Source organism: Sinocyclocheilus grahami, unplaced genomic scaffold (assembly GCF_001515645.1).
Source record: "Sinocyclocheilus grahami isolate Dianchi unplaced genomic scaffold, SAMN03320097.WGS_v1.1 scaffold348.1, whole genome shotgun sequence".
In the NCBI taxonomy this organism is placed as follows: domain Eukaryota; kingdom Metazoa; phylum Chordata; class Actinopteri; order Cypriniformes; family Cyprinidae; genus Sinocyclocheilus; species Sinocyclocheilus grahami.
This window is the reverse complement of record NW_015505527.1, coordinates 318711-331154: the sequence shown is the minus strand read 5'-3', so window position 1 is coordinate 331154 and position 12444 is coordinate 318711.

Below are 12444 nucleotides of genomic sequence, written 5' to 3'. Positions count from 1 at the left end.
ATTTTCAAGCGACAGCTGAAAACTCATCTCTTTCGAAGCTACTTGACTTCATTATAAAAAAATAAAAAATAAAAAAAAACAAGTATCTCTCTCTTTATTTATCTCTTCTCTTTCTAGCTTGTACTTATTTGAACAATGTCTAAGAACTTGGTATTACAACCACTTCTTGTGTCTGTTTGCCTCTTTAAGAAGAATCGCTTTATGTATCCCCCAATTTTAAGTCGCTTTGGATAAAAGCGTCTGCTAAATGACTAAATGTAAATGTAAATGTAAATGTACTTAGGATGGGATAAATGCAGAGCACTAATTCCTAGTATGGGATTTTTATTTATAATTATTCAGCAATTCCTCTCCTCCACATCACCCCAGCGCCATTTTTGGGAGTATCAGATGCATTTGCGTGCTTTCCTCTGAGGTGCAGCGCATGTGTGTTCTAGGTTAGCAGCACCACGCGTGATGATACTTTGGTACTCTCCAAAATGGTGCCAGGGTGACACGGTGGAGAAGAATTGCTGAATAAAGTCATTATTTTTGTTTTCTTTGCACATAAAAAATATTATCGTAACTTCATAAAATTACTTTTAATTATCTTGTCGATGTTCTTGATACATTTCTGGACATTGTATGTGGTAGTACCCTTGCTGTCTATGGAGGGTCAGATAGCTTATCTTAATTTGTGTTGCGGAGATGAACGAAGATCTTACGGGTTTAAAACAACATGAGGGTGAGTAATTAATGACAGACTTTTAATTTTGGGGTGAACTATCCCTTTAAATTCATCAAAAGAGACAGTATTATTTATACAGTTAAAAAAAATATTTCAAATACATTTTGTTCTTTTGATCTTTCTGTTCGTAAAAGAATGTAAAAATATTTTACAGTATTACTGTTTTTACTGTATTTTTAATCAAATCAATGCAACCTTGATAAGCATGAGACTTATTTTTCTTTTCTTTTTTTCTTTTTTTAAAATCGTACTTACCGAATCTTTGAACTATATTTGTTTTAAATCAATTCATTTTCTTTCTCCTACATGGGTTAAACACATATTTCACAAAATTGCTACTTTTAGGTTGTGTTGCCATGCAATACCATTCTTATATTTCTTTGTGCATCTGACCTGTTAAATGATGCTAATATTGGCAGATTACTTTTCTCCACTGGGAATTTTTTTTCTAGTGATAAATGCTTGAGATATCTGGCGTTGGGTGTATGTATTTAGTCGGTCGTCCTATTTTCCCAGAAGTCCCATCTTTCCCTGGGTATCAGACTTTGATGTGTTTGCAAGTGGGATGTTGATAATTAGCAGTGCTAATATCTAATTAAAAAGGGAGCATAGTATTAACCGACCTCCTCACCTAATAACCAAATGCCATCTGGTGACCAAACATGGAACTACATGTTGGTTTTCAGAAGGGCAGCAGGAGGCACAAGAAGGCAACTATCCCTGATCTTGACATTAACATTTGGCATGTTAAAATGAATGCCCACACAGCATAATGAGATGACTTCCCAGTTTAACAGTAGAGACTCACACAATAACTGACACACATTAAGAATTCTTTCTAGGCTTAAAGTCTAAACAAGAAAGTTTTTTGAACACATACTGTATCTGGCAGCAAACTAGAATGTGAAGGGAAGCTATTTTCCATTTGAACAGCACCTGCACTACCTTCACAGACAGGGTTAAACACCCTGTGACGTGTACACACATTCACACTATTCAAATTATACTAGCAATTCATAACTGCTAAAACCTTATATTCACCTTTTTCATAGTCTTTTACTTCGGGTCTGTCTGTTTTGTTCTTACGCTGTCTTTTCTGTTAATCTGTCTGTGACTAAAGAGCAGTGAAGCTTGATTGAGACTGACTGAACTGGGTCTGTGAGCTGTGTGTGTGCCAGCATGTGTTTGCATTCGCTAAACAGACTGAAATAACTCTTAATTATCACTCCAGTCAAACCACTGTGGTTGTTAGCCTCTCCTGACTCATATTCCCATATGCATTGATAAGAACATTAGATCATTTCTGCTAAGTACAGCTTGTGTTTGGTGTGTGGTGAAACCTGTTCCAGTCAAACAGCAGCTGTTAGACTCTGTAGAGTTTGATTGTCTTATCTAGTATTCTGTATCTTCCTTTCACTCCCTGTCGTTCTGCTTTTGGCTCTCTTGACTATAATCTGAATGAGTCCTTGTTCACAATATTGATTGTCTTATCTAGTATTCTGTATCTTCCTTTCACTCCCTGTCATTCTGCTTTTGGCTCTCTTGACTATAATCTGAATGAGTCCTTGTTCACAATATAATATGTGTTCCTGCACAAACAGCTGTGTTGATAGTGAGGTCATAAACAATTACCTTTGTTTCTATTTTGTTAGCAATAAAAGTTATGAAATGACACTGTGTACTATAGCTGAGAACAGCAGCACTGCATTAATGCTAAGTATTTCACTTCTTGGTGAACCCAAGAAAATTACTTTGAGGGCAGAATGTGCATATTTAATTGCCAGTGGTTTTGAAATGTCTACTATGAGCGGTAAATGCACATGCACAAACTCTCCATGACCTGTAGATATTAGAATCTCTGCCAGCCCCCTTAATAGTGTCTGGACTTGATTGCGGTTTTATCAGATAACTGTTTATGCTGATAACTTTCAGGAATTATATTGCTCAATTCACTGAATTACAACCAGTGCAAAGTGTTACACAACCACATTCTCTGACTTGCGTTGAGACAAGTATGTAGTCTTTTGAGCAAAAACAATGGTCTTGAAACAAGAATGGTGCATAGGTTTATGTAAAGTAAGTAATGATTAGCTAACTGATTGCCATTATCGCAAAATAAACCTGATTTAGATTCTGATGTGAAACTGCGGTAAAAAAAAAAAAAACTGCCTAACAAAAAGATGATCACTGGACAGGTATTACAGTTAAAACTGAACTCCTCTGAACCAAAGTTATTTTCACCAATGTAAAGTAAGTAATGATTAGCTAACTGATTGCCATTATCGCAAAATAAACCTGATTTAGATTCTGATGTGAAACTGCGGTAAAAAAAAAAAACTGCCTAACAAAAAGATGATCACTGGACAGGTATTACAGTTAAAACTGAACTCCTCTGAACCAAAGTTATTTTCACCAATAACAAAGATGTTCGAAGCCCCACACATGACATGCAGGGTAAAAAAAGTAAATTGTTTGCACAATTAACTTTTTTTCCTGCATGTCATGTGCGGGGCTCCGTAATGATGCAAGTTGCCATCAGTTGAATTTGTGTGGGATTTTTTAAAAAGTCTTTGTATTAAGAGGTAAGCCATGAACCAAACCAAACAGCTACAAGATGAATTACATTACAAACTTTAATTTAAAGCAAAAAAGTATTTGAAAATCTGACAAAAGGAGAAAGATACAAGACTGTGTACTAAACAGCTTTAATGAGGGAAGAAAAACCCCATGACACATTGTGAATGACATAATGATGGAGAAGTATAAAAAGTACATTTAAGTAGCTTCAGAGCATAGGGAGACACCATTTGCCATGTTCCAAGTGTGCGGGTACCAGAGTGTTCTTTTGCTCAGGGCTGCAACTAATGATTAGTTTGATAATCCATTAATCTATCGATAGAATCATTTTTATGAAAAATATTTATTTGAATCCTTATGAAAAAATGTATTCCACATTCCGGCCATTGTTATCCTCCAAACAATCTGCAATTTGAAGGATGTTAAAACAAATGTAGTGAATGCATCTATGCTGGCTATGCTATACATCATGTACAAAAAAGGAGTTAAATATGAACATTAAATTACAACTGCTTCACTAAATTAAAAATGATAAAACAAAAAATAAAGCACAGATTAAATATAGAACACATACTCATCTGAACATAGTAATTGTATTACCTGTACATCCAGTACCAACAATAAATATTTTAGCAAAATGTATTAAAATTGTGTTCCGGTTCTGTTTTGCTCTGTATGTTTGACACACATCTGTGTGCGCTGACACTTGTGAAAAAGTTTACAGAGACTTTCAGAACTAGCCTGTACACAAAATGGAAATAATCGATTGCCCTATTAGTGTTGTCAAAATACTGGTACTGGTATTTGTATGAGTGTTTGTAAAGAGCATCAACGGTTTCAATTTACAACGTGTTTTTGCAGCACTGAGCATTGTAGCCAATCAGATATGTTTTTTTAACATGTGAACACAATGTCCAATCAGAGTTTGTTCAGCTTGAGTTCTGCACTCTCGCAAACAGGGGTGCGTTTCCCGTTCAATAACCTACCATCATGCATAACTAGTCACGACTGTTTCCCAAACACAGTTGCATCTCCGTGGTTTGAACCACAGTGGTTCAACAATACTATATAGTTAATGACTTCACACGCATGTGGTGGAGTAATAACTTTTGCTAATTAACTGAATCGAGACCTCTGAGATGCTGCTGTATTGAACATGCCATCATCTGATGACTAATTTACAATTTTTTGTTCCCTGTCATTTTGCTTTATTTGAAGTTTGAAATATCGTGGGTTCCCTATGTCCTACTCCGGAGTTCAGGCATTTATGCACATGTGCACTCTTCAATAACAGCGCTTAGATGGAATGGAAGATATAGATTGTACTGCATGTTAGCTTGTTTATTGTGCCTATAAGAGAATAATTTATTTAAGTCCATGTCTTACAAGAAACTATGATTCTAACCACAGGTCGAGAGTTGTAGTTCCAACCACGCTGTTTGCAAATGTTGGTTTGAACTATGGTGTCTGGAAACACAGAATTGTTGAACTATGTTGGTAACGACGGACCTTGCGACCATAATTGCCTATCGATTTTTTGGGGGAAACGAACCCCAGATGTGTCAGAAAAGATCTGTGCATTAAGACTTGCAGCATAAGTGCAATAGACCAGACACTTTCTTTGTTATTTGTTATTTTAATACTTTAATCTTTTTAATACAATGTTTACAAAATGTAACAATATTTAAAGGCTAAAGTAAACGTATTTACTTATAATTATTCATAGCATTACAATAGTCTTTATTATGGTACCGAAATTGGTGCAGAGAACCGTGGGTTTATTGGTATTGGTAAAGACTACTGAAATGTAGGTAGGCTACCATGACAATACTATCCCCTGTGGAGAAGATTTTTTACTTCCGGACAGTGACTACTGCAATCTGTGTGAGGCTAAAGTATGCTGCAGATGTGAAGAATAGAAAGTAGTGGGCAGAATGTACTCTTAAATGATTTCAGACCCCTGATGACACACAGCGCCATTCCAGTTTAACTCTATTAAGTGCTGCGTAATGGGGACAGGATGTACTTCATAGACCAAGCATCACAAACCATAAAATGTTAAACAACAGGGCATTTCATAAACACACCCTCACATAAACCAGACATATAGTCATTCAGAAACTGCTGCCCCAAGTTACATCCATTTCTACTCAATGCCACTAATGAATCAGATATAACAAAGCTCAAGTACACAAACTGTGATGAAAACACATATACACAACTACTACACCCTGAAATACACACACTTATATCATTCTCCCAGCAAACACACCCTAGGTCTGGCGGGATGCATGACATGTGTGCTTGTTTTTCTTTGCAGCTGCTTTCAGCACACCAGCTAATCACCACCAGATGTGATGAAGAGAGACACAGAGACACCCACCCAGAGAGAGAGGTTGAGGAGCATATGTGTGTGTGACAGATTGGATGTAGAGAAAAATGGAGAGGAAGATAAAGACAAGAGAATGACGTAAGAGGAAGGAAGGGAAGTGGGACGGTAGAAATGCACACTTGTTCATCTAAAAGAGACAGAGGCTGAAAAGATTGGAGGATTGTGAATAATAAAATGCGTAGTGCATTTACATATAATTTAAAAGTCTGAAGTTAGGATGAATTAATACTTTGTCCTCTTAAAATGTCAATGATGTTTAAATTGAATTGAGTGAGTGCATGATTATAGCTTGTATTCGTCTGGACTGCAGCATTTATAAGTGTAAAAATATAAAAAGAAAAAAGAAAATTAGCTGGGAATGTACTCAGCCTCAGGTCATCCAAAATGAGTTTATTTCTTCATTGGAACAGATGACATCACTTCCCAATACACCAATGGTTCCTCTGCAGTGAATGGGTGCCGTCAAAATGAGAGTCCAACCAGCTGATAAAATCATCACACTAATCCACAAGTAATCCACACACCTCCAGTCCATCAATGTACATCTTATGAAGTGAGAAGCAGTGTGTTTCTAAGAAACAAATCCATCATTAAGGCATTTTATCTTTAAACCTTTGCTTCCGGTCAATATTTGACTCTATAATCCATAATAACGCTTCCTCCAGCTTCCATTCTCATGGTCAGCAAGTGATGTCATGCTAAATTTCCCTAAATCTGTTCCATTGTAGAAACAAACTCATCTTGGATGGTATGGGGGTGAGTAAATTTTCGTTTTTAGGTGGACTATTTCTTTAATACAATTGTCCTTGCTTGTTGTATCATGCAGGTGTCGACAAATAGCAGTAATGTGCTATATTAAACTATTCAACTACGCATATTGTCCCACCGCCCATCCCCACCCCGCAAGCTCCCTCTATCCCTAGCTGCTCGTATGCAGCTTTCCCACAGAAAAATATTCCCATATGATTGATTCTCTGGAAAACACATGTTCATGATTAAAACCATGTATTTTTAGTATTTATGAAGACTGATCTGTGAATGCAATCAACAGCAATTTCATGTACAAATATGGAATGGGACTTTGTATTTTATATTGGCCAGTGAGTATACACAGTATGAGCTTCATAAGGTGCAGTATGCCAGCAGCTCAGTAGGGATCGGAACTGGATGTGCTTTGGTTGTCTGTGTCTTGTTGTGCATGTATGGACCTGTCCAGTTTCTTCAGAGGGTATAAAGAAGAAAAGGACATGTTTGAATGCATCCTTGATACCCGTTTGTAGTTTTGAGGGAGTTTCAGCATTCATTTATTTCTATAACTAAGTTAAAGAGGAATTTAGAGCTTGATTTGAGACCCTGTAGCCTCCCTCATTCTCAAACATCAGGAAGGCTTTGTAATAAAACACTGTTACACCATCAGAGGTTTTTAGGTTGTACTTCATACTTCCTGTGATCAAGAGTAGTCATGGATAACAAGAGATCTCTCAGTTTCCTAACTGTAGTTTAACCCTTGGAGGAAAATCCTCCCTAGAAGAATACAAATGGATTTGTAATGTAAATTTGTCACTACATTTAATACCTCAAAACTCCACCGGGGATTGTGTGTGGCAATGTATCATCTGTCCGGTGTTTCTAAACACGCTTCCTCTGGAGCTACAAAAACTCAGAGGAAAATGATCCAGACAGCATGGCCCGTTAATACTCCATTAAATATGAAATATGGTCATACGTACAAGTAAATTACATAGGAATTGACATGTTTCTTTAAATTCAGGCACTTTTATGTCCTAGAGGTTTAATAAAACTATCATGTGAACTATTAACTAACTTATGAAGGTCATATTAAAACCATCTTTACCTTTTTGCTGACTCTTATTTTACTTACTTTACTTTTGCTTTTTGATTATTAAAAATAATAACCTTTTTTGTATACTTGTTTACTAATGTCAGTAACATACAATTATTTAACTTTGAATAGCATTTAACAGTTTTTATTTTGTGTGTGAGGAAAATCCTCCCTAGAAGAATACAAATGGATTTGTAATGTAAATTTGTCACTACATTTAATACCTCAAAACTCCACCGGGGATTGTGTGTGGCAATGTATCATCTGTCCGGTGTTTCTAAACACGCTTCCTCTGGAGCTACAAAAACTCAGAGGAAAATGATCCAGACAGCATGGCCCGTTAATACTCCATTAAATATGAAATATGGTCATACGTACAAGTAAATTACATAGGAATTGACATGTTTCTTTAAATTCAGGCACTTTTATGTCCTAGAGGTTTAATAAAACTATCATGTGAACTATTAACTAACTTATGAAGGTCATATTAAAACCATCTTTACCTTTTTCCTGACTCTTATTTTACTTACTTTACTTTTGCTTTTTGATTATTAAAAATAATAACCTTTTTTGTATACTTGTTTACTAATGTCAGTAACATACAATTATTTAACTTTGAATAGCATTTAACAGTTTTTATTTTGTGTGTGTGTGTGTGTTGATGGTGAACCTGTCATCACTGTATTTTAAGGACTGTCTGTCTGAAGTCAGTCTTTCTGCTGAAACTTTTTCACAATTGAGACTATGACTCAACAAAAAAGTATATTATGATGAAATAACCTTGACCACAGTGCTGTATGACAGCTTTCGTACGTGTGTAAGTGTTAAGGCGGGTGCACGGAATTGTGCGATTGTGCGTAAATTTATGAATAATGTGAACTTTGACTCTTTATGTCATTCAGAGTATGGAAAAAAACAGACTTCCCTCTCCGGCCAGAGTAGCTGCACCAAAACCAATCTCTGTCATAAACACACACACACACACACACACACACACACACACACACCTGTTTCCGGGATACAGTAAATCTTTTCAGTGGAACACCAAATCCACAATTCTAGTTAGATTTTCATTCGAATATCATATGAAGCTTTTCACTGAAGCCTGATTCATATGCTGTTATGCAGTCTTCCTGAAATAAAGACCCTCTTGTTTGCTATGAAACCAGCATGCCACAGGAAAACTATACGACTGTGCTGTGTTCAGTGTTTACCTAAAACATGTTTTCTGCTGCTATAGGACCATAAGAATGTGTTTCCAGCAGATAAATTGAAGTGCAGTTGTGCATGAAATACTATCTCTTTGCATTAATGGAAGTCAGAGAGTTCAAATGTAGCAGTTGCTCAACATTATCTCAGAAGCACTGAATGAGTGTGTGCATGTGTGTGTCTCGTCAGGTTTCTGACCTACATATGTAGCTGTAATCGCTGTGATTCATTAGTGGCATGTGCACATACTCCTCACACATGCTCTTGGTCAGAAAGCCTACTAAATGAGAAAAGGTGGAGCGATGAGAGAAAGAGGGTGAGAGGGGGATGGGGTTAGGAAGAAAAAGGAGGTGATTGTTGGGGAGTTAGAGAGAGCATTGCTGAAGCAAGGGAATGAGAGCAAAGGAAAGAGGATACCAGAAAAATACTGTCAGGTTTTAAGATCGTAAGATAATATTTCTTGGACTACCGAGAAAATAGGTAAGAAATTAAAGTTTTTGGTTTTTATTAATTTCTTTGTTTGAGTTCTTTATTCAATACGTTAACCTTACAACTTTAGTTTTGTCACAAAATAGCTGAGAGACAGCAAACAACAGACAGGCTCAATACAAAAGCCTTTTACTTACTTGTCGAAATACCCTGAAACCTTGCATTCCTTTATGGCTGTAGTGTTTTTCTCTCCAAAACTCATACCAGTGACATTAGAGTGTTTTTATGTGCTCTGACTGGTTTTAAATAGAGTTTATCCATGGCAAAGAATGTTAATCTATATTGTAACCAAGGGCAGCTGACACACACTCACTCACATATGTGTAGAAGTTTGCTAACTGGTGTGTTTTGCAATGGAGTGATTTGGAACTGCTGGATTGTCTGTATTCACTCTGCTAAATGTAAATTGTTTTTATTTTTTGGAGATAATCTGCACTGAAGCTCAAGAATGTCACTTGAGAAAGCAGGTTCTGAAGCTCCACTGGCTGTTTACTCAGCATTCATTCCATAGCCAGTTCAGTGGTGATTATTCTTTTTGTTTTTTCAATTCAGGAAATTCTGCTTGATCCCTAAAAGTACTTGATGCAGCCTAATATAGTCAGGTTGACATGTGTAGACACTGTGTTGCTGTAACAGAATGTGCAGCTATCAATGATTCAAACTGCCTGTATCTGCAGGGTAATTTGAAGTGCAATCTTTGCTGATAGAACAAAAGCCTTGACCTAAAATGCTAATATAGCACCTTAAAAAGTGGTAACAGGCAATTGATGTTACTGTTCAATCCGTGTATCATTCGATCATTCGTTTTTTGATTTAATATTGAAAGTAGAAAAATGAGAAAACGGACCCTTTTTCATTTTTTTTTTTTTTTTTTATTTTAATAAAACACAAGATTTCATTATATAACTTTAACAGTAGGCTATTTAATATCAGTTGTTCTCTGGTTGTCAGTCAAAATGACAGTTCTTGCAACATAGGCCTATATATACCCAAGCCAATTTATGATTCTTTCCTTTCTTTCTTAGTGTTTAAAATATTTATTTTGAAACAAATTAATTAATTTCTTAATTAAACAAACAGGCTTACTCTGTGATTAGGCTATGACAGCTGTCATATCATACCCTGCCATGCCAGCTGATGCAAAGAATAGAATTTATATCTACACAGAAGAAAGCCCTGTCTAGACTCTGTCCCGGTACGAGTTGTGTCGAGCTATTCATTAGCCAGTTTGTTTGATGAAAAACGATTAAATGTAGTTGCAATAAATGTGTTAAGAATCCATACAACTGCAGCAGTGGAGGACTATTATTCTGCTGCATGATACTGCAGAAGAACTGATGACGGCACGGTTTGATCTTCGGTTGACCAATCAGTAGAAATACGTGTAGAAATCGAATATTCAAGCTGTTTATTAATTTTTCCACCCATGAACGAAAAACAAAATTTAAGCTGAATTCTCGTTTTTCGTTTTTAGGAAAAAAATTAAAAAGGAGCTGTTTTCTCATTTTTCTACTTTCAATATTAAATAAAAAAACAAATGATCGAATGATACACGGATTCTCTTACACTGAGGCAGGATTCATTTCTGCTTGGTTTGAATCTTTAAAAAGAATGTTGTTGGTGTAACCAAATACATGTATTTCATTTTAATTTTTACTTCATTTAGATGTTATGAAGTTCTTGTTATGTTGCCTGACAAAACATTGTAAAAAAAAAAAATTACTGAGTTACAGTAATTAGACTTGTTTTGTATCAAATCATGTGCTAAATGCATCTATGGATCTATCTATAGATGTCAATGTAATGACCTAAAGCAGCTAATAAGTTTGAAATACAGTGTTTCAATCTTTAACAATTTTACTCAAAAATTAAATAAAAAAAAACTTCTAGCATATTCATAAAATGTTTATGTAAATATTTTACGTTTAAAAAGAATGTTGTTGGTGTAACCAAATACATGTATTTCATTTAAATTTTTACTTCATTTAGATGTTATGAAGTTCTTGTTATGTTGCCTGACAAAACATTGTAAAAAAAAAATTACTGAGTTACAGTAATTAGACTTGTTTTGTATCAAATCATGTGCTAAATGCATCTATGGATCTATCTATAGATGTCAATGTAATGACCGAAAGCAGCTAATAAGTTTGAAATACAGTGTTTCAATCTTTAACAATTTTACTCAAAAATTAAATAAAAAAAAACTTCTAGCATATTCATAAAATGTTTATGTAAATATTTTACAAAGAGGGCAGCAGTATTGGAGGATGTTGAAGCTGGTACGCACATATGTGTAGAAGCGGTGAATAAAGGTGGCGTCAGTGCAGAGGATGATCAGTCTTGTGCCAAATTTGAACCCAAAAATACAGACTCTGGACTTGCGCTGAAGCTGGGCATTATTGGGGGTGTGGTGGGACTCATACTGCTGCTGATTCTGGCTCTGCTGCTGTGGAGACACAAATCACGGCAGAAATTCACCACACGGACCGAGACTGAGGGAGTTCTGTAACGTCTGCGTGTGTATGTTGCCAAAAAAATGCACTTTTACTTCATCTCGGTATGAATGATGGGAGTAAATGAATGACTGTGGACTGATCGCTCGCTGTGAGTGTGCTGGAAAGAGGGAGTGTATGAATGACTCAGTGAGCATGAACAGAAAGAGGGACACAGAGAAAGTGGACGAATGACTCAGCACATTCTTCTCATTTGCTCGTCAGTGTCTATCAATGTGATTTAGGACAGAGACAAATTGTATACTGCTGGTGTGCTGACTCCAATTATGGGCATCGTTTGAGCCCACTTCCTGATCACAAACACATTTTAAACTTGTGTATGTCTGTTTCTTCCTCCTGCATGTGTTTTCAAAGAAAAAGGCTGAATCACAGTTTTTCGCATTTAGATTTAGGCCTGGATCGGATCAAATGATTTGTACACATTTTAGGTCACTTTGGTAAGGAGTTTGCTAAGAAAATCTGTGTAAATCTTACTAAATAAAAGATTTTTGTGTTTTTTTGGACGTTTTAGTTCCTGATCAAATAAAATATATATTCCCATACAATACCACATGTACCCAAATCACAGATGTGTCGAAACTGTGTACTGAATATATTCTTATATCATGTGATTACCATATACAAAAATCTACACTGAAATCTAACATCTTAAATCATTATATTATATTATCATATGCTAAAAACATATTATATG